Genomic DNA, 23,303 nt, shown 5'->3' on the forward strand with positions numbered 1-23,303 from the left:
GTCAAATCCTCAAGAAAGGTGCCCCAATATTCATTTCTGTGGCACTTCCCAGTGGCTGGACTTGGGGTCATGGAGCATACACGTGTACGGTTGGCCACGGTTCAATTGGAGGTAAAGCTCATTACCGTGGCTGTCAGTCCTTAAACAGCTGTACGCTTGAGCTTTGGCCTCGGGTGCTTTGACTCTCAAATACCGGAGAGACACAAGCATGTTGGCTTGCTCTGTAAAACAAAAGAAGAATAAAATGAATTGGATGTTTTTGTAGAATAGGCTTCTAATTTGTCAAACTAAATTAAGGACTGAGATTTTTTACTCCAAGAATTTAGACGGAACTAGCTTGCATTGAAGAAGTCCGTTTTGTAAATGCACAACAGAGTACGGCTTTGTTTACAATTTTAGTGACATGTCAGCTCCATGCGCCACGTGCGCTCGTACGGTGTTGTCATTTCCACGACTGAGGATGCCTCACCCCTTGCAGTTTGTCAGTTACTTAAAAGGGGCGGATTTCCGCCAAATTTCAGCCAAACTGCTGTCACGCTTGGAGAAACTCAATGTGGGGGCGCCATCATGTAAATTAGCAGCACGGCTCATCACAAGCCAAACACAACTTGCTGACAGACTAATTTTAGGTGGCTCGCAGATGAATGACTGGAGCCGTTATTGAAACGCGTCAGTTGGGCAATGTGCATCTCAGAGGTCCGAAAGCATCCGTATGGAAAGAGTCCGTGTGTGCCACAGCAAAAGAGAAAATGAAAAAGCCAAACACGCAAAGCCCCTTTGAACGGAGCTCTGCGACAGCAAATGCTTCCAGTATGTAAAACCACATTCATTTCCTGCATGTGTTTATCCAAAGAGGAGGATGAGATACAAAGCGAGACCAGACTTGTTTGCAGCGTGCAGCACGGCCGCTGTGTGTGTGTGTGTTTGAGGATTTGAGTGTGCGTGCGTGTGTGTTGAAAGGGAGATGCACTCATCCTGCTGTGGGAAAGGACATACTTAAGCAACTGGAAGTAACACTTTGCACCTTGGTAGTTTTATGACGAATACGTCGGACATATGAGGATTGAGTCTGTTTTAGTTTCAGAAAGTTTAATGCCGTGCAAAAAGTCACAGGTTGTTAATACTTTTGGTGTGTAATGGTATGGTATTCCCGAGAGAGGTTGGTTTAGGGTTGGGAAACTGGGTTAGGTTTTGGGATTATGGGATTAGGTTAAAGCAGGAGTGTCAAACACATTTTTGTCGCCGGCCGCATTGTACTCATAGTTTCCGTCGGAGGGCCGTTATGAGTGTCAACACATATATTATATACACCTGATGAATAATGAGCTTTGAAATCAAAAGATGGATGGAAATAAAAATTGCTAGCAATATCTGTAGTTTTTAAAAGTGAAGAAAATTTGCAATTTTAGTAATGACACATAAATTTGTCTTCGCGGGCCACATAAAATGAAGTGGCAGCTCAGATCTGGCCCCCGGGCATGGAGTTTGACACCTAAAGGAATGTGCCAATGTGCTTTTAATCGGATTTAACTATTTAATCAAGTTAACAAAATGCAGTTCGTCTCAATTATGTTGGTTGGATTAATCAGGCTCTTAATCTTATGTATGTTTTTCCAGTAATAATACTCCGCATTGTGAAGGATTATTATTTATTTTTTACTGATGCAGCTAGGATGATTTGCACTCACCAATATTGCTTATTCTACAGTAGAATATGTTTCTTGAATGTTCAGGTTACCTAAATAAGTCATTTTTATGTTGGTTAAATAAATCATAGTAATTAATTGAATGCCTGAAGGGAAATTCATTCAATTTGAATTGCAGACACTCCAGTTGAATGAAAGAGCAACACACTGAAGAATGAATGTCCGCAGGCTGTATTTGTGTACGTGAACATTGCCTGCTTTGTTCCTTAAACCGACAAACGTACATTTGAATAAAAGGCTCCATGTTTGACCAACATGCCCGTATTTCCGTCGCTCAAACGGCTATGACAAATCTAACCTTGGCAAATATGAATAGTAATGAAGCGTGTTTCTTTCCTTTCCATTTGTGAGGGTGCCAGCTAAAATTGCACCTGCCTTTCCGGCAGAGAATCAAAAAAAAAGAAGCTGAGCGAGTTAAATGTGCATGACTTCCATGACGCAGGCAACCGTTCTGCTGATGCAACCACCCCTGCACAAACTGGCACGTGAAAAAGACAATACACACTTACACCGGGGAGAAGGAGAGCGAGTGACGGCAGATGTTCGAGATATCAGGCTGATAAAGTTACTATCTCAGCATGTTTACGCTGTGCAACCGCTGCTCTTCACTCTCTCCTGGTACCTATCTGATGAAGAGCCACGATGCTCAGCGGGGCCTTTAAATGTACATCGGAATATGAATCAGTAGGACGTCTATCGGCTCATTGAACCGGTGAGACGTTTTCAAATGGTTGCTTGGCTTTATTGGCAGGTTGATCGCAACACCATGTCAGGGCCAGGATCGTGACAAAATACAAACACAGAAATACGGGAAACTGTCCTTATGAGTAAAAAAAAAAAAAAAAAGAGCAGCCGCAAAAAGGAACACAAAGTTCTGTGCGGTTTCTGTCTTCAGGCGGGTAACGGCTGTTCTGGTGGATTTGACAAAGGCCCAGTTTTGTTAGAACCGGAGAAGCCTTTGAGACTAAAGGTGAGATAGCTTCAAAAACAAGACATGTGAACTTGAGCTGTTATTATTCCGGCTAATTCTGAACAGACGTCAAGTAAAATTTGTGGCAAGCTTTCATGGGCCATAAAAAACAAAGACGTCAAGGTCGTCTTTAGCTCAAGTTTGTGCGCTACCTGGTGCAAAATGCAAACTTGGCACGAGAGCGCTTCTTGGGCGTGGAACTAACCGTGTGGACCGGAGCTGCTACGAGACACTCCATATCAAGTAACATTGTCTTTATATCGCAGGTCTTCATCTAGTTCCAACAAAGCTTGCCACCAGGATACACATTTGTTTCCATCAAGGGTTTCATCAATAAGACATGCGTGCCAATTGTTTTGTTTTTGCTCTTTTGCATGCATGAGTGAGCCTGAATGTGCGATTACACAAGTGTGCAAGTGTATGTACGGTAGAAACTTGAACGCACACTCGCGTGCGGCTCGTTGTGTGTGTGCGTGTTCAATGCTTTGTCCAAACAGACAGACACAAGTCTGCAGCAGGCGAGAAAAAATGCGCCTACTCGAAAATATCCCTCTTGTTCCGACACGTTTTATCATTTTCCGCTCCAACCGCCTTGCTGAGGTTTTCACGCCGCTGTCACTGGTGAGGAAGGAGGAAAAGGTGGGGCAGTTGAAGAATCCTAAAAGTTACCCTAACTGAGAATTTTGGTCAATCTATCAGTTTCAACAATCAGTTCTTTGCAGGAGCCGATCTCAAAGCATAATTTCCCGTGTCTGCAGGTATACCGCGGTCCTTTTTTTTTTTTTTGCCTCTGAGGGACAACTCTGTCTCAATGGTCTCATCGCCATCTGATTCCCATTTCCTGAGTGTCCCCTTGGAAGTTGTCCCAAAGGAGTCACCGAGTAACCCAGAAGGAAGGAACGGAGGAAGAAAGTACAATGTGCCTTTCCTTTTGACGATACGCATCTTAAGGGAATTTAAATAATCGGTGCGATGTCCTTGTACAATCAGGATGAGCTTCGGGGCCGCATCCTCTCAATTTTGTCTCAGGATCGAGATGTCCATCCGTCCTCTCGACCATTTGATGCAATAATTTTCAGCCATAATATGCTCCTTCATTATGAAGGAGGCACACTTTTCCACCCCTCCTTCATAAAATAATCCAAATAAAAATACAAATAGATGTTTAATTGACATGCTTGTGCAATAATAGAAGACATTTTTGTTTTGCGTGCAAATAAGCCTGAACTCTGACCTTTTTCTGACATATCTGACTGACAGCAAAGGCAATTTATTCTTTGCATGCTTGCATTCATGAGCTTGTGAACGCATTTGTCGGCACTTACATCTCTCCTTTATGACCATTCTTGGGATGCCGCGCATCGTGTCATTGCGTTGCGTGCCAGCGCAGGCCGCAGCTCATTGCTCACAAGTAATAAAGTCAACGCATACGTTGAAGGCAGCGTGAGAACAGTGAGATGGCAAGCTGCCCCGTAATCTCCTGCAGTAGCAAGGGGAAGTTAAAAGGGAACGCTAACAAGTGCCGTTTTACTGGAGCCTCCTCAAATGCCACATTCAACATGATTCACGAAAAGGGCACTTTGAAGGACCAACATAAAGAATTTCAGAGTGATATATAAAGAAAAATTGTTTCGTTTCAACAGAACTAAAAATTAAACGAATGAGCCAATGAATGTTGCGAAACTGTGCACACCCCTAATATCAGGAACATGACTGTATTCAGTTAGTGTGCACCTGCCACCACCTAAAGTGCCTCAGTGGAACCCCAAATAAAGTTCGATGTTCTCGTAGGCTTTCCCTGACATTTTTGTAGTCACATCTTACGACGTTAGCGATTGTACACACACAACGCTTTGTAGACTTTTACGTTCCACGATGCATTGTGGCTCTCATGTAGACAAAGTATGGACTGTGTGTGTGTCCCCCCCCCTCCTTTCTCTTTTTGGAAGAAGAGCAGAGGAGGAGGGCTTAGGGTTAGCATGTACACACATAAACATCCTCCGGGCAATGGGAGTCATCCTGGGAATATTTATCTTTGCTGGTAATGCAAAGAGGCAGCCAACCTCCAATCTGGCCTTTGGCTATTTTCCCTGAAATTTCCCAAATGGGAGGAGGGGGAAAAGTGGGAAGGAAGGTAGGAAGCTAGGAAGGAAGGTGGCAAAGTCAAAAGAAGACGCTGGACTCGTCTCGTCCATGACATCCACATGGGTGAGCGTGTGTGATTGTATCGGCAATTTATAGATGTTTGCGTGTTGCTGTTGCATGAGAGTGTGTATTTGTATGTGCGTCCGACCAGGCGGGTCAGGAGTGGGCCCGAGGCGGGGCGATGAGTCGTGTTGGGGACCTTGTGTTTGGTGTGTCTGCGAGGCAAACTGTGGTAGGGTGATGAAGACGTGTGTGTATTTGTGTTTTTGTGTAAGTGTGCGCGTGAGTGTGTGAGTGTGTGGTTACGCTCCCACACCCCGGGCCATCCAGCATCTCTCAGGGTGCGCTTGATTCAAAGTGAATGGCAGCGTGCCGCGTGGCTCCATTGTGGCCAAATGACTTGTGACACTCCTCGCCTTGTTCCTCTGACGTCTGAGGACAGACACACACACACATACACACACACTTACACACACAACACAACACACACGCAAAGAAACATGGTAAAGTCAACTAATTGCCCAGATTTAAATTTTTATCACTATTTGTTGATGCCGAATCGGCTTCGAGGAAATCCATTTATTCAATTTCCTTGCTGCCTTTCCGTTAGAGGTCCATGTTCTCATGTTTTTTGTCGTCACTTGTCACACATTTGTAATTCAATGCACTTCTAAAATGTCTGTTTTTGGCCTTCTAGTAGATGACTAACCCTGGCTAGTAAAGAAGCACGCTGCTCTAGTGACATGCCCGTCCCAATAAGCATGCGTCAACTTCTCGTAGCTTCCAGAGCCCTACTCAAAGTGCCAAAATGATCCAAAATAGTTTCACGCTACCTCGCGAGTAATATAAAGCCAAAATGACCCAAAATAATTTTAGGCTACCTCACGAGTAATCCAAAGTCCTACAAGTGAGGACAAAGAGGAGACAAGTGCATGAGATGGAAAACTCGACATCAAGGATATTGAATAAATGCTCGAACGGTCCGCTATACTTTTTTGTATCTGTTTGCACGACATGTGTTTTTCCTTAACATCTCTGACCCGCACCAGCGAGGGCCTGAGGCACAAGGAGGGAATGCACATACACACAAAAGCAAGTGTACAGCTCCATGGCCGTGTGTTTAATGTGCACGGTGCAACATATGTGCACGCCAGGACTATTTGCAATGACAGTCGCTGTGTCCATTTGGGCGGCTTCAGAACTCTGTCACGTCGCATGAAGTCTTTGTCGTCCTTGCCGCAGGCTGGCGCCAACCAAGATATGCATCGCTTTTGACTCGAGCTGTGTTTTTTGGGACTCTTACATGGGGTCGGGTGAAACATTGAGAGAAAGGAACGGGTTACAATTCCATTTTTTTTTCTTATTCATCATGTGGAAGGAAATTTTAAAATCGATTGGAAATCTAACTGAAAACAATTTGTATATAAATGTTCAATGTGTCAGGAAATTTGAAATGTGAATGGGAATATTTCCCAAGGAATATTGTGGACTAAATCAGCTTGATTTTTTGTTTCCTTGTTTCTTGTGTCAACCTATCAGCTATCTTGGGCCGCCTCTCTCGTCAGGTGTGCCTGGTTGTCTTGTCAGTGTGATGGTATTTAGTTTCCTGTTTTCTATCACTCTGTTTTGGTGCTTTGCTGTTGCTGATGTGCATTGTTGTCACTCATATTAACCAAGCTATGTTAGTATGTTTGTACTAAGTTCATCTTGTTTTTCCTTTTTTAATCACTTCACTGGGCAGAAGAAACCGCCGAAACATGCCAGGTAATGCACCTAAAATAATTTGTTTGATATAAAAGAAACCAGTGAAGTGATATGTTAGTATGTTGTTTTTGTGGTTCTTGCTGTTGTTGAAGACTTTGTCCAAAAAGTCAAAGGTTATAAAATTTTACTTTTTTGTATTAGATTACTCATTGAGATATGAAAAAAGCCACATGTTAAAACCAACCAACCAAAAAAAAGAATGTCACCACATTACAGAAAGCCAAAATTGTGAGAGGAAAGTCAGATTTGTTTGAAAAAAAGTTGAGTGGGATTGGGGGGCGATGAATTTTCAAGTCAATGTTAAAGGCAACACATGAGTCAGACACACTTTCTTCTTTGAACAGCACTTTTGAAACTTTCCCAACTTTATTCTCATTCGCATTCATCAAATTCTTCAATTTGAATCCTCTCACTCTTAGATTGTTTTTGATACATGTGAGCATCCTCATTTCACCCTGTATGTGGCCTATTACAAAAGAGGCCATTATGTGTTGTGTTTCATCTGAGGGCAAATTACATACTTGTCTCTTTCTGTGAGTATCACAGAGACACGCGTTATACACGGATGTCCTCCCCTCTGGCCCGCTTTAACCCTCGTCTGCAAAACGCCGCACCGCTAAGGGTGTCTTTGGAGAAGTCCGAAAGACCAAAATGAAACGTGAGAAACCATCAAAGCTAAATATTTTGGCGATCAGAGATTTTCAGTCATTTCAATAAGAGCATTGTAGTCATGTCTTTGAGAGGTTGTTGTAAATTTGGTCCTTACCAGCCTCTCACGTGGTCCTCAGAGCCACGAGGTCATCATCAAAGTCCTCGTTATCCCTTCCGCTCCGGGTTCTTGTACCTCAGACGAGGATGAATTAGCCAATTATTAGTGGAGTGCCCCTGGGAGGCGTTTGAGGCCCCCCAGCCTTCATTGTGTCACGGCTAGCGCACGTATTCAGGGCCTCAATTAGCTGGCTGCAAGAGCCCGAATGGCGAGCCGTGTTCATCTCTTCCCTCTGAGTAGGTGAGGGAGATTTTAATTCAATTAGGATTAGTTTCCGAATGTCCACTGTTGCCGCAAGCCACTTCGTCTCGCTGCCTCCTCCTTTCGGTTTGGGAACCTCCCAAATGAACGAAGCAGACAGTGCACGCATCTAACTTTATTTTGCTGAATGCTCCTGGCAACAGAGGACATGGAAGCTTTGTGTCTTCATTAAATACCTAAAGGGAAATTCATATTATTTTTTGGGGTCACAAAGTCGATTTCTGGAATCTGGGTTTTGAATTATCTGGAAATTTGGAGGGCGAATGGACCTTTGAAGCACCTCAATCTCGCAAGACTGTAGCTCAGCACGTATAAACTAAATTTGCAACGGACACTTGGACCTGTTGCGTAAATCCATTTTTCAACAGTTACTGGATAGAACAAAGCCTTGTTGTCTAAATCAGACCTCCTGCTTGTGTGGCTGTGTGTGATGCTGCAGAAAGGAAGGAAAATGATCTTTTGTTGAAAAAGTGCCCTGGGTTGTGATGGATTAAAGATTAAAGATGTTTGCGTTTCTTGTTTGCAGAAGTCACCACACACACACAAAAGCAGAGCTGTGTTTTGTTATATTTCGTTCCTGTTGCTAAGTGGATTAAATGCATAAACATGTCGGGTTCTATTCTGGATTCCTGGACATTACGCCTGCCAGTGTAATGGAGCCTCATGTTCTGACCCGGGCTTGGAGGTCGAGACTCAGCAAGTCGAGTCTATCTATTATCAAGAGAGAGGTCAACGAGGCGTTTAACAAGCGTGTCTGCATGTTGTCCAATGCGGGTCACATGTTCTGACTCCAAGTGAGCAGACAAATAAGAGGGGGGGGGGGGTTGTCTTGTCACATCTCCTCCCCCGCTGCTTCAAAACGTCCCGGGCAGTGCTGACAATCAGCCGGTGCCTGTCGCTTTGGTGTGGAACATGCACAGTCTACAGCTTTGCCTGCTTCCTCACATTTAGGTGCACTTCTTGCGCACCCAAACTAAACGGCACAAATCTGAGAACGGTGTGCTGAACCAAGTGTAGGGCTCCCACCAATTGCAGTATCTTCATTCAGTCTAGACAAATGGCGACTGTAATCATTTGTTTTCGTGAAACAACAAAAATTACTCTCTCCAAAAATTAGCCTACATTCCAAAAATGACCTAAACAAACAGAACCAAAGTTCTGTTTGTTGATTAATTCTGAGTCCCCCCTCATCTGTTAGTGATCTCCTGGTCCACCACTGTGAACACTGTGAAGAACAGGGGGGGGGAGGTTGTTGAGAGTCAAGAAAAGTTTTTTTAACTGCATCCTGGTACATCCTGCCTTAATGAGGCCCCCCCTCTCTGTCTGCCCATCTGTCCCCAGCAGGATTGGTCGCACGGGGCCCCCGTGTTTGTGAGGTATGCTGACAATGCACAACAGTCAGTGTAACTTCATGGTGGACAAGCGTCCCTTTTGCGCAGACATGTCATTTCTCACAGATTACTCCCCAGGAGGACAGAGATTAAGACATTTATCTCTCAGACCCCACCCCACCACCACCACCACCTCCGATGACCCCTCTCTGGGGTATAGTCTCATTAGCTCGAGCTGCAGTGGCTTGTTAACCTCACTAATCGAAATGGGTACGAGTATAAAGGAGCCAAAGAATTTATTGCCAGGTCCACACTTCAAAGAGGAGAGTGGGGAGGCGGCATCATCAAGTCGTCCGTGTGTGTATGTGTGTGTGTGTTCCCTTCTTGTTGGCAACAGCGCGAGTTCCAGATAACTTTCTAATTGGCTATCGTTCCATTTTACATCACAATCCATGGATGTACAAAATTCGTGTTAGATTTGCAATAGTACGATTTACGATTGTCAATCGGGAATGTTTTCCAAGCGTATCAGAGAGGAAAAAGACATCCCACACCAGATGACTATTAATATTTTTGAGAAATCCAGTTATCGGGCCTTTGCTGACTTTGATTGTAACAGGTACCCCACTTATAGTAAATGGTCTTTGACAACGTCTATCTTGCTTTACTGGAAACAAAATCTCAGGTTAAACTTGCACGGGAGTAAACCCGCTGTCAGATTCCACCGTAGTGGAGCTAATGTATGTTTTACAAGGACGTGTTGCAGCCTGCCTAGCGCTCTGATCATCTACCAACACGAACACACTCCCATACAACAAACAACTTCGACCTTATTAACGTTTTTAATCGAGGAGTCACGTGCCACATGCCTGCTTTGGCACTTAAAACTTCACCAGTCTGGTTTCAGATACGACTTCTTCCTACCACCATTTTTTCTTCTCATCTCAAAGGTCCTCGCTTGTATGATAAATGCACGGAATACTTTTTTTTTTTTGCCTTAAACGGACGAGACACTATTAACGGATATTTTTGTGCTGTTACCACAGTCTACTGTACATTTTTAACTAAACTGGTGCTTTCAAAAGCAATAAAGAAGTGATGAAAAGCACATTCAAGCACATGGAGCTCCGTGGTGTGAGTGTGTCTCCTTGATAAAACAAATGTATTGACTGCTGATAATAGCGAAGCATTACGGAAACCGCAGCAGTCATTCAGCACGGAGTTCTCCTCGGAATCTATTCAGCGAGGCCGGGAGTGGCAGTCAGCGCTTAGCAAACGGTGAAATCCCCAAGGTGCAGAAAGGTACTTTGTCGAGGCGAGCGTGTAATCCATTTATTCAATGCTACATGTTTATCTTTTGGATCTTTGTGTCACTTACGCTGCGCTTGTGTGCTCGCCGTCGTCGTCAGTGACAGCACAAGCCTCTTTTTAGATGGGAGTCAAACAAAGCCAAACGCTTTGGTTTGGTTAGGTCGGCCTGGGTAGGGATTTGGCTCGTCCTGATTCACGGGCGCACACCACAATAGATGCAATGAAATCTGTTAATACCGAGCCCGTTCGCTATTATCCCGTGCCTCGCCTTTTAGGTGCGAGGCAATTCAGCAAGGATGATTTTTATTTGTACAGACAGCCTGACTTAGACTCACAAACAGGCTGACTGACAGCAAATCAAGAATAAGGGCATTTGGAAGTGCACGAGCCTTGAAAAATAAGAACGCATATTTGGACTGTTTTTATGCATGGTCGGAATTTTCTAAATAAACACTTCAGGTCCAGTTATTCCTTGCTGCTTGTTGCTGTCGGTCTTGAATGGAAACCGTTTCAATTTTGGGTCACGACCTCACATTATAGATTTTTTTAATTGACCCAGGAATATTATGTCTGGAGAAATGACATTAAAAGCACATGATAGGCACCAATGAACAAATGCACACTTTAGGCTGTAAATTAATGAGAGGAACAATTGGCCAATAAATACGGTGGGTAATAGTAAACCAATTATTGCCCTTTCTATATCTTTGGCTCGTCTATTAATTTCTTTTTTTGCCCAAATGAAAAAAACAAAAAAAAATCTGTCATTGCACTTGTCACTTTGTGGCACGTCAAACAGCAGAGAATGTATTCAAGCCCGTGGCCAAGTGTGACCTTTTTAGGGGGCGCTCGGGCGCAGTTTTCCTCTAATTAAGCCGTCCTTTTTCATGCATACGCAAATTCATACACATACACATGCACACATACACACCACGAGATGCCTTGCTCATTAGACCGACTCCGGGATCAACAGATTAATTTAATCTGCATAAATGCAAATGTCCTGCTTGGGTTTCCTGAGCGCAATATGACAGTGGTTAGCACTGAGGCTAACCCAAAAGGTTAATAGAAAACTCTAAACTATAAAAATAATTACTATAACATAGAATATAATTATATAGCATTAACATTATTCATCTGCATGATTTTTTTTTAACTTCTTTGCAGCCGGAAGCATGCTGCAGTACTTCTCAGGCAAGCGGCACGCCTAATTGGTTTGAGACAATGACCACTTGATGACCCCAATAAGACGCTAACAAAATAATAACCTCGTCACTGGCGCATATTAACCCAATTCTTGAGGATCCTGCAACAAGGCCCGAGCGTGGACAACGCTGGCAAGTCTGTGCCGGCGTGCAGGCGTGACAAAAGAAGTCTTCCTGCCTGCAGAGCTCGTGTGAAGTCAAGCATAGGCGAGCTTTTCCTCATTAGACATGCAAAATAACGAAACACATGTTTACTCTCATAGGCCACATTGAAACATCCATCTACCAAAACACGCAATCCACAAATCTGTCAAACTGATTTGGGATCGGCTCTTTCTTTATCGACAATGAACACAAGTGTGAATTGTGTCACTGTCACCTGGACAGAAAGTTGAGAGTGGGCATAAAAATAGCGTCGCATTCATGCAACTGAACCTCGTTTGCCTTGTAGCTGTGCATGCGCTCTCGCACATGGCGTCAAAGCACTTCTGTGGCATTTCAAGAGCCTTTATGAGTGTGTTGGTAGTGATACCTACAAGGCCCTCAGTCGTACCAGTGGGCACGGCGGCTTCCACGACCCGCACGCCGACCCGTGTCCTGTTGTGCTGAGCGGGGCCATACGGACGGCCGTTTAACAAGTTCCCCTCCCGCTTTTTAAACAAACACGGTTCCCCCCCCCTTTCGCATCTGCCGCCAGCCCTCCCTTGGAGCAAGCCGCAGTGTGAAAAGGTGGGCCAGGGCTTTTGCGAGCTAGAGAGAGGGAGAGATTACAGCACAGGGAGGAGTGAAGTGTGTGAGAGTGTTGACACACTACAGGCTTGGCCTCTAGTAAATACACGGGATATCACACAAGGGGGCCACTGGATGAATGGCGCTGCCTCCCTGGAGAGTAGACGCACCGGGCCTGCACTCATTAGCTTCCCTGAGTCAAGGCGGGAGAATAAAAGGAGGCCGGGCGGGCTTTCCCCTGTGACGCCGCCGCCGCTGCCACAAAAGAGGGCCTTCATGGGTGTGTCTCTCAGTTGGGGTCCCAGTGAAATGGAAATGCTGTGATTGCCATGAGCTGATAAATAGTCACCGACTACATGAGATTCCAAGTCAATTATTGTTTCAATTAGTGTCCTTTTTTCGTCCTTTTCAAACAAACTTAAATTAACTCTCACACACTGTTTGTTTCAAAGGGTGTAAACAACCTGTGTGCTCCCAGCTGAGGCCTTTTTTTTGTCTCGACTTTTGCTCGTCACGTTAAGCAAGACGGACGTGCCTGTGAGTTTCCTCCAGCTCGCCTAATTGTGAGCCACTGCATTGGGGAGCTACGGGCCTCCTTCCGCTTGCAGACTCCTTGAGCTCTCCCGCACTCAGCTAAACTGGCTTGGCAGCCGGCGTGTGTACAGTGCCAGGCTGGAGGGCGAGTGTTGCTTCTGCACGCTTGAGACTTTTCTTGCAAGGAGACTCTGATGAATGCTGCTTATCTCCTGTTCTTTTGTAATTTTTTTTTTTTTTTTTGGCACGCATCAGTGTATGACTTGTGAAAAGCGCCCGAGTGAGGATTGTAAGTGAGCAGGACACCCGTCACAGGTCCGCCCGTGAGACCCAGTGACACCTGTCATCACGGCTTACATTGAAGACCTGCTACGTTGCACCTCCAGCCTTGCCTCCGTCACTACCACACCAGGGAGGGTCGGGGGTGCGGGGGTCTGGATTAATAGATCCGCTCTGCACTCTCTTCCCTACTGGTAGCAAGGTTAGCGGGCACATTGTGAGCGGAGAGGAGGGAGCGAGGCATGAGGAAAGTCGGCCTGGTTTGTCCTTCAGATGATGCGTTTGAGGCCCTGTGGCTATGCGGCCCACATGACTGTGTGCTTGGGACAAAGAGGCTGCGTGTGTGTGCGCATGTGTGTGCGCGCTACTAGGATGCTCAACAACTTCACTGTACCAGTGTCACTTTGAGATTCTTTCAAAAATATGTGGTAGACAATTAATATATTGTTCCTCTTTTTCTGTGGATCGCTACTAATTAAAATCGTGTTCCTCTTTTTCTGTGGATCACTATGCCAATAACATTGCTGTTTAAAAGAAATTGTGCAGGTCACGTTAATATCCAAAGCAAATTCAACCAGGAACACAGAATTGCTAGCTTTAGTGGTGCAAAGAGCAAACTTTATATTTTCAGACTGAAATAAGCACAATTCTTAGTTTATTGATTCATTTAGCAGCTCAATTTAGACCAATGGGTGTTTATGTACAATTAAAATATGAATTAATTGATATAAGTAACTATGCATTTATTCAATTATTCTTATTTTAGTCTATGCCGAAAAACTGTGTCTTTGGGGGTTACTGTACTGCGGCTGGCGGTACTTCATATCCCGGTAACGCAGAGAGCTGATTATTGCCCAGTCGTGAGTCGCCGTGCATAAAGTAGCCGAGACAGAAAGAAGGAAGGGCGGAATGAGGCCTGTTGGCTTCAGAAAGCATTTAACAACTTCCCCTGGAAATTGAAAGAGGAAATAGTTTTGGGCTGGATTGCAGCGGGGGGCGAATGAAGCCCATATGAGGACCAGATGAAGACCGAGCGTTGCCAAGCTGGCCTGACAGTGGGAGAAAGGGGGGGAAACCGTGGTGGGGGCACGGGGGGGATTTCTGCTTTGATGTCTGTCATTAACATGTTCCGACAAGAACAACAAAACATGAAAACACAAAGTGGGATCATCGTGTATTTGTGTACAAGAGAGTGTTTATGAGGGCATTTAGCAAACTTTTCAACATTCCCCCCCACCCCTCCACCACAACCTTTCCACTTTAATTCTCAGCTCTGTTCCACACTAATGACTTCCATCCACTTTGTGTTTTCATTAAATCGTGTATGTGTGTGTTTGTGCGAGTGCGTGTGTGTGTGCACACGCGCGTGTGTGTGTAGGCTTGTACATACTGTAACAAAACATGCCGACTCCCCTCACAATGGGGACGGACACAATTTTCTCGGCAGATGTTGACCAACGTCGGAAATTTGGGATTTTGCAGGAATTTGTGTTATTAAATATTTATAATGAAATAAAACTGTCAGTTAATGTAAAACAAAGAGTGCTTGAACTTGAGCTTGGTAGCTTGAAAGTGACTCAGGATCTTCACCCAGTCTAGCTCTTGAGTCACTTGCAAAACTCGCTAGTTTCTATTGGGTGCTTTGTTGTCATGGCTTTTGTTTTAGTCATAAAAAGTTCAACTGAGGTCCTGACGCATTTTCACCTTTCCAACCGTCACGAACTCCAAACTGACTTGGCGCAGGTGTGTTCCTCGATGCTCGTCCTATTGCTTGTTTTGCAATCAGTCATGATGTCAAGCCCCCTCTCCGCCGTTCTGCCTTAGTAAGCGGCGGTAAAACAGGAAGGCGGCTGGGAAGTGGGCCAGAAGGTTTGACGATGAGCACGTGACATCCCAATGGATGTTTGGGCTCTTCTCGGATCTATGCACTTTTGGCTCGTAGTCTGGCATCTCGCACTGGCTGGCGGTAGGGCTTGGATTCTTCTCGTGCGCGGCCCGCCTGCCGCCGTGCTCTCGGATCAGCGCATGACTAAGGCACGCGTTGTGACATTTGGTGGTATTTGCATATTCATTTTTGACATTAAAAATCCCTCTCTGGTGCCTCAGGTGTTCTCCACGCTAAGGATCCAGTTCCTCACGTCCTCACTAAATGAAATTGACCCGACAGTCGGGCTGATAGCAAATCTGAACCACCCGGTTGGCGAGAGAAAAAAAGGCGACAGAGCACTCAGGGAAGTCTAGCTCTGACTCACTCTGGTTTTAATCAGGTCGGAAAAGCTGTGTTGTCATGCGATGATGCCGAGTCCAACTCTCGCCCTCAGGTTGGCACGCAGGTCAACGGCGGTGGACCCGGAGAGACTAAGTCCTGGTACATGCGTACTCATTTGGTACATATTATACGAGTTTTTATTTTTTATTTATTAAATGTTGGTGATCAAAGTAGTGCTTTGGCGCCATCTTGAAAACCATGTTGAAGTGAGGGCTGTAGCTCTTGAGAATTTTTGCTGTTTTGTTCCCGAAAGCATTCAAGTATCACATGAGCTACATACGTAAAACAAAGCGGCAGGAAGCTAACCGACCAGTGGCAGAAAAAAAGAGACTAGGGGAATGGGTGAGCCAGACGGGAGAGGAGGGTGAGGGAGAGAGTGTGGGTGACCGCGGGGCCTGTTTGTGAAGGCGACGTTGGCGGTTATGGCTTTGGCCCCGAGCACCGGAGCTGTCACTGAGAATTACAGCGAGGGTAAGAGTGTAAGCTGCCCCAACGCTGCTCCACGCAGCCTGGAGGGGCACGTGGGGTCGGTCGCCCGACTGCTTGAAGGAAGACGGAATGCCTGTTTGTGCCTAACATTTATCATCACACACCTTCCGATGGGTTGACGATTTGTGATTGAAATTATTGAAGTGGTTTAATGTCTACAATTGTCTGCCCTACCGTTTTCTGAGCAGAGGAGGGCAAAAAAGCAAATGAATTATTTAAAATTATTTTTTGTTATTGTTTTGATTGTTTGTCTTAATTGTATTAAGCTTAGTTTGTTGACTAATGAGCTATTCTCTGGCACACGTTAGCTACGCATAACCCAATGTCAAAATGCAATATTTTGTTTTTCTAAACCTGCTCATGCAATTTAAAAAGTAAAAGTGTAAGAAGGATGATTAGCGCTGCCTACAAGCCAAAATATTTACTTTTGCTAGCGTCAACTCGATCAGAGATGGCATTTATTAAAGATGATTGAGCTTGTCAGCAGCCTTTGATAACCAACAACCGTTAATGTGAGTGCTTCATCTTGTGGCTGCACTAATTGTTATTACGCAAAGCCCACGGGCAAAAGTGGCTGCCCAACCATGGCAAGTTGCCGCAGGCTTGTTTCGGGGGGGAAATGTCTTGCGCATTCCCAAAGGTTGCAATTAAATATGCATTTTTACAATGCACTTAATACCTTGTAGGCCTCTAATGAAGACACGTACTGCACACATGCACCGTTGTAGTTATTGTTTCAAATAATAATTCAGGGACACTTTTTTGGCAACAACTGAACATGGTAATATGAAAGTAGGTACATAAGAAAAAATAAATGCCATTAACCAGTCCATAATTCAAAATTCTGTAAAGACTGTTCACAAAATTTTGAGAGAAAGAGAGTCCTCTAGTGTTACTTAGTAGCACCGCATTCATTTAAATGCAAATTATATTCTATTTGTAAATCAAAAATATAAATGCATATAGACACACTGTCGGACGTATACACCATTTAGAAAAAAATCCACATTGTAAAAATTAAGAATATCTTTTTTTGTGGTTGATTTATTTTTAAATGCAATCATCAATACAGTACATACAAGCGGCATAGAAAAATGGATGGATGCATAAACAGATAAAATATACAGTATATGGTTTATATATTATAAATAACATGATATACTTGATATAATTCATGAAAGACATGCTCACATACTCAGTGGAACATTAATATTTGTTTTTCTCTGTCATGTGACCTTCAAAGCGATTCTTTTCAAGTCATCCATTTTCTATGCAGCTTGTCCTGCTGCCAATAAATACGCATGAGTACTATATTTATGTTGTCACTTCCCCAAACTGATAAGAGCAAAGGAAAACAAAAATAAAACAACACATTGTGTGTCTTTACTTGAAATATCCGTTAGCAGAAAATAAAAGCACAGAGGCATCTTAAATGCAAGACTGCAAATCCATTCACATGACATTGTGTCATGATTTACGTAATGGAAACGCTGTAGGGCAGACATGAGAATGCAGCCACAACCCAAAGCATTCAGGTGTGGAATTCCAGGTCTACTAAAGGGTTAAAAGGGGGTCAGGGGAAGAGGTCAAAAGGTTCTGCAGGTACCCCCGCAACCTTTTTCTCCTCTCTGTCTCACACACACACATACACACACATGTGCACAGGGGCTTTGTGAAGCTGTCTTTTGTCATGCACACACAACTGGGCAGGGCTCCAAAATGCAGACGACATGCCAGGTTAAGTGACGGGTGTGGCCAGGTCACAAAGATCAGCATCTCTTTTAATTACCCAGGACGTGCAGCCATATTTCAGCTTGCGTGCGTGTTCGAGAAAGCAGAAGCAGGGGGTTGGGAGCGCTTTTAGACTCAACAGCATTCCAATAACAACCTGAAACCTTCAATGGATTGCAAGTGCAAAGGCCTATTTGTGCCTTGCTATGGACCGACTGGGAGGAGACAATGTGCCTTTGACCCACTGGGCTCGATGACAACTATGAAAATGGGCAACGCATGAACGCTTTAAGGAAGATGCAAATTAATGAGTCGTCTTCTCACCTACTTTCTTATTTCTGGTGCCCGGAGGCAACGGCGCGCTATTCTGGAGATGTTTGGAGCTTTGCAAATAGCCTCCAGCTCTTGCCGTTTTGTCTTGTGCTTCAGGTGCACAAATTCAAAGACCCGCTGCATTTTTGTTCAACTTGTGTTTTACAAATTGGAACAACAACACTCATATGTATATAAGTATACAGTATCGAAGGAGATTAATGGCTTTAAAAAAAACACCCCAGGATGATCTCCTGCCGTCTGCTGGATTGGATACGCTCATTTCTGGTGGTGGTGTTATTGTTTTCTCCACCAGCACCATTATTTCAGAAAGTGCAGTTCAATGGAATACACGTCACAATTGAATTCTAATTAAATATATATTCAACTAAATTTGGCAAAATTAAAATTGCTTGGAGTTGCCTGCAATCGCTTGGTCTTTTTTTGCAGTCATAACTGAAGGATACATGTGGAAGAGTATAAACTAGACCAAACTCAACTCTCCTGCATCATATTAGTATTCATGATGTTATCATTTGAAACGTTTTAGGGTATTTTTTTGGTAACCCCCTTTTCTAGTGAGCTAACGAATGCCCCGTCGCCAGGTAACACCCCTTTTCAGATGTTTACAATAAACACTGTGATAGGCATCACACAAGACCGGCCCCTCGGGCACAGGAGAGGGAAGATTAACAAAGAAAGCAGGAGGAAAAAGAACACAACTAAATGCATCACTATGATGCTGTGTTTGGAAATGGAAAGGTAGATTAATTAACGAAGCATTATTAATGAATGGAAAATGTGATACATGAAGAGAAATTGGGCACAATTGTATTATTACATTTCTGGTTACAAGTTAAAGTTGATGAAATGAAACTGATAGGCAGACCGTTTGTCGCTTTTTTTCAAATCTTCATATTTACACTGAGGCCATCGCGTGATTACGACAGGGAAACATTTTGACAAGCTGACTGCTCAGTGCAACGCAATTACGGTAAGGCAGATTCTTATGTGGATGCCATCACTTGGAGTCTTCTTATCTTTCAGAGTGAGTGGCAGCGGGCCCTGAGGCCAAGCGGTGGCAGCGGGAGGAACGCTGAAGATGAAATCCACGCAGCTCCATGACCCGCTGAGGAAGTTGAGGTGGCAGTAAAAGAAGTTGAAATTGGTAAAAGTGCTCCAAGTGTGTACGTGTAAGTGTGTGTATTATATCTGTGTTAGAAGCTTCAGGGTAGACATCAATGATGTACAGTTTAAAAAAAAAACTTTGTTGTATCATGCCAATGACAAATGTTCACTTTGCAAATATTCTTGCCAGGATTGTATAGGAACTTTAGCAAAAAGTGACTTTCATGATGCGTGCTGTGTTATGTTCTGACAGAAAGAGAGAGAGAGAAGTGGAGAGCGTGAGTTACAGATGCTGACAGGACAGACGGAAACTCAGCCGAACAATTCCCAGTGAAAATGAGCCGCCGGCCGGGGAGATTAGTTAAAAAAGCCAGAAAAAAAAAAGAAAGGAGGAGGTCGGTTAGGATGATGAAAATGATCCACGCCCTGGGGGGGGCGCTGCCTCCTAATGTGACTTATTCCCTCGCAGCAATTAAGCAGACTGACATTCTTTTGAAGTAGTGAGACTCGGAGATTGCAACAAGTTCCAACTAGACTGCTTTCCAATGCACGAGAAGGATTTTTTTTTTTTTTTTTACAATCAGGAGTCACTCAAAATCCTCCCAAGGCCATAATGATGGCATTATGATGTCAATTGGCAACTCTGAAAAATATCAGCTGCTACTTTTAATTTTTCTTATGTAATGATTCTTACAGTGTATAACGTTCTGTAAACTTCTCACTAAAAGCTTTTTCCATCTCACATTTTCTGCTGTTAAAAATGACGATGTGCAGGAAGGGCCCCCGCCACAAATCACGCATGTAACACCTTTCTTCTGCCTTGACAAGGTCATCGCTTTGCCTCCGAGGCACCAACGAATTAGCGGCGGCTGTCAGGTGAGAATGCACTGCTTATTTCATTGTTCATTTGTTTATGAGCAAAATATTGTAAACGTCGCAGAGCCTTGACAGAAAACGGGACACCAACAGTCGTCAACGTCTTAGCCGCACTTGCAAATGACACATCTGCTTGGAACGGGTGAAAAGTGTTCATCACTTTGGATAATTGCTGTAAATCTGCCACAATGTGTCATGTAGTCTTTTTGAAGTCACAAAAGTTTCAAACTCAACTATAAACTTAGAATTTGCAGTTGTGAAAAGGCCAAAACAGCAGATATTATGCAAAATTGACTTTATTTTTCACTTGTAAAATCTGCAAATGTAGGAAGTCTCCCAAAAGCCCCAATAACATCACAAAATGTCACTAGATTTGTTGTGAGCCATTTAAAAAAAATATAATTTAGTAATGTTTTAAATCAAAGCTTCTATTTGACAATGACCAATCGGCGCAGTGACACGATTAGCGACGAGCACTGTTGACGAGCGCTCTTGATGCTGATGAGTCTGCCGGCGGTTCACTGCGGGCCAGCTTTGAAATGTCACTCCCAGTTGAATCTGTGGTGTGATTCATTTCTCCGACTCGCCCAGCACTGCATGATACTGAGCGGGTAGAAATGTCAAAGAGGATGGATTTTTCAGAGGACATTCCAGAGTTTTGTCATCATTTGTGTAGAAAGGAACATCAACAGACTCTCAGTCGAGAAGAAATCAAAAGAAAATGTAAATGAGCAAAGAGATACTGCTGTGACCCACAAGCCTATAAGCAGATTTTTTTTTTAATGAGCATCACCTTCTCTCTTCTTCTTGATGTGAATGTGAATGATTGAGCATTAGGGTCTACACTTAATGATGCAATAGGAATTGGATGGTGGCCAGTTGGGGAACAACATTTGGTTCGGTGTGCCTCAGGGCTCTATTGTTGGTCCTCTGTTCTTTAATAAGGACACTGTAATTCAAATCGAATGCCTGCAATTGCTCTTGGTATGTTCAGTTTTTTACATATCCAATGCAAACTGGGGCGACTTGGTGTGTAACACTTATGAAGCAATACTACGTTGACAGCTGTTAGGGTACAATTGTTGTCGTAAATATGTTTAAATGCAACTATAAAAACTCAATGATCATTTCAATCATTTAATTCTGGTTTTGTTGTATTTCGGTCACTACGTCACTGTCCTCTTATTTTTAAATTCTCTATCCAACTAGTCTTCTCAAGTGCAACTTAATGACTTTTAGTCTCCAGGGCATAACATGCGGCTAATTCAAATTAGCCACCCACTGGATAATTAGAGGGCGACGTTTCCAGACAGGCCTGTCATTGTGTGTCATTCTTTTACGTTATATTGTCCAAAGGCCTTTGGATGTGCTGTGTGACTGCACATACAGTATCAGTGTCATTCTTTAAGTCAGTTCAAATGACAAAATCACAATTGATGGGCATAAACACGCATTGTTCATGTATTTTAAAGCTAGTTTAATATAAAGTAAAGTTTGTTCACATTTTCTGTGGTGTTCTTTTGATGCTCGGTGTGTGTGTGTGTGTTTATTACTTGACCCAGAGAGGTTGTTGGTGCTAATTAATATTATCAGGTTGGATTTTCCAAACTTGTATGAGTTAATTAAAGGTGTGAAATGTTGGAGCGCAGCTGTCAGTTGGATGACGGGAAAGTGTAACGTGCACAACACAACACACTTTTGGACGGTTGAACGGTAAGAAGTAAATGTTGCCCGTTAATTAGGAATAGGCGGACGCGAACTTGACGAGGATCTGCTCAGATTGGTTCCTGAGGTCTACAGCTGCTTGTGAGGATGAATTGTGCATTTACAATGTCGTGTCTTGTGATTACCTCTCTCGACCACTTGTCCCACTAAAGCAACCACAATTGCAACCAGGGTGGGTGTACTTTGAATATGGTTAGTTTAACATTTAACAAGGTTGCTAGTCCATCATTTTTAACCATCATGTTAGTTTGATTGGTATAAGTGAGAGTTAAAAATCATTGCGTCTGTCACGAAAATATAGATCGAGGAAAAGATCCCAGGAGCGCTTCAGCATCAGCATTCTTTTAATTGTCACATCGTGTGGTTTGGACACTGCTAAGGCATCCCGACACTGACCCATCAGCACCATTCAGATCTATAACTTTTCACACTAGCTGTTCAGGCCCTGGAGGTCTCCTCCACTTGCTGCTTTTGTATGAAAATGCAGCCTATGTGTCTCCAATAAATCTTCCTGAGTAATGACGCCCTAGCTAGGTGATTCATGAGCCGGCTGACAGCTCAAATTGCCGGTGTGAATCTCTGGCACGGCATGAGTCGTTCTCCCAGCCAACTCTCTCTCTCTCCCTATCTCTCTCGCTCTGGCCTTGGGCATGCAAGGCGGGTCTTGGGAGGGGGAGGTGGAGGTCAGAGCTAGTACCAGAGTCAAAGATTTACCCTGTCACCTTCGGTTTGAGCTGGATAATGGCGAAACGAATTGTGTGCGTAGAGATCATCAACATCGTGTTAACAGTGAAGCCCAGCCTATTCGCAGTGAAAATACATACAAAAAATGTACAGTAATTTTATATTACACAATTTATACTAATTATCCAATGCAATATATGAAAATGTAGGCTTAAAATTAAATCAGCCGCTTAATACTTTGGCCTGTCCTTGCCAGCCCCCTCAGAGGTTTTTATGTGGACACTGATACGTTTAAAATTCACACTGATCTTCTTAGCGCCAGAATATGAATAAAATCAATTTAAAATATAAAATGCATGCATTATGTAGACATATTATGTAACATATTCCCTTTTGTGCACAACAATCCAACAGTGTCATAAAATGTGATTACTGTAAACATCCTTTGGTGTGCATGTGAAGGGCCTGAAATTCCAAGCTGTAATCGACCGTAGAGAAAGCGGTTGTAAAAAGAGCCATGCATAAAGTTAATTAACATAAAGTTAATTATAAGGTACACTGACAGTTCTGGCGTTTGATCCCTGACACATTTGATGGGCTCTGGTGGATGGGGAGCAGAGCCGGTTCAGACCTCCGAGGCAAAAATATACCAAGGGGCCCCCCTAACTAAAGTCATCCAACATTGTGCAATATTTTCACTCATGTTCCTCACAAAATTAATAATAATAAGGCTTGTAAATTAAAAAAATAATTAATATAAATTGCAGAAAAAACAACAAATTGCATCTTATACGTTTTGCAAACCTTGAGTATCCTTCTCGACAAAACAAATCATGTAAAAGCTTCATGAAGCTGTTCAACAAAGGTTAACAAAAACGCCGCATTGCTTCCTGAACAGAGGCTTAGGGAAATTAATGAAAGCTTTGGAGAATGAAATAAAGGCTCTTTTTGTTAAATCCACCATTTCCCCATCATGTTGTTCCAATTTGTGTTTGTCCTGAAGGACCCTGGTTCCATACGAAAAACACATTTCCACTGTTGCATCAGTGCAGCCGTTGAGCTTTTCTCTCCACTTTTCGTTTGTG

At 43.5% G+C, this 23,303-nt stretch overlaps 1 long non-coding RNA gene across 1 annotated transcript; it reads left to right on the top strand.

Annotated features, from left to right (window-relative positions):
* Window positions 1–6,450: 6,450 nt before the first annotated feature.
* LOC148391196 (uncharacterized) lies at window positions 6,451–23,303 on the top strand. Its single transcript, XR_015861327.1, has 3 exons — window positions 6,451–6,585; window positions 18,853–18,998; window positions 19,187–23,303. It is a non-coding gene; the product is annotated as an uncharacterized LOC148391196 (long non-coding RNA).

The sequence above is a fragment of the Syngnathus floridae genome, chromosome 11 (genome assembly GCF_059516105.1).
Source record: "Syngnathus floridae isolate MCC-2025c chromosome 11, RoL_Sflo_1.0, whole genome shotgun sequence".
NCBI lineage: Eukaryota > Metazoa > Chordata > Actinopteri > Syngnathiformes > Syngnathidae > Syngnathus > Syngnathus floridae.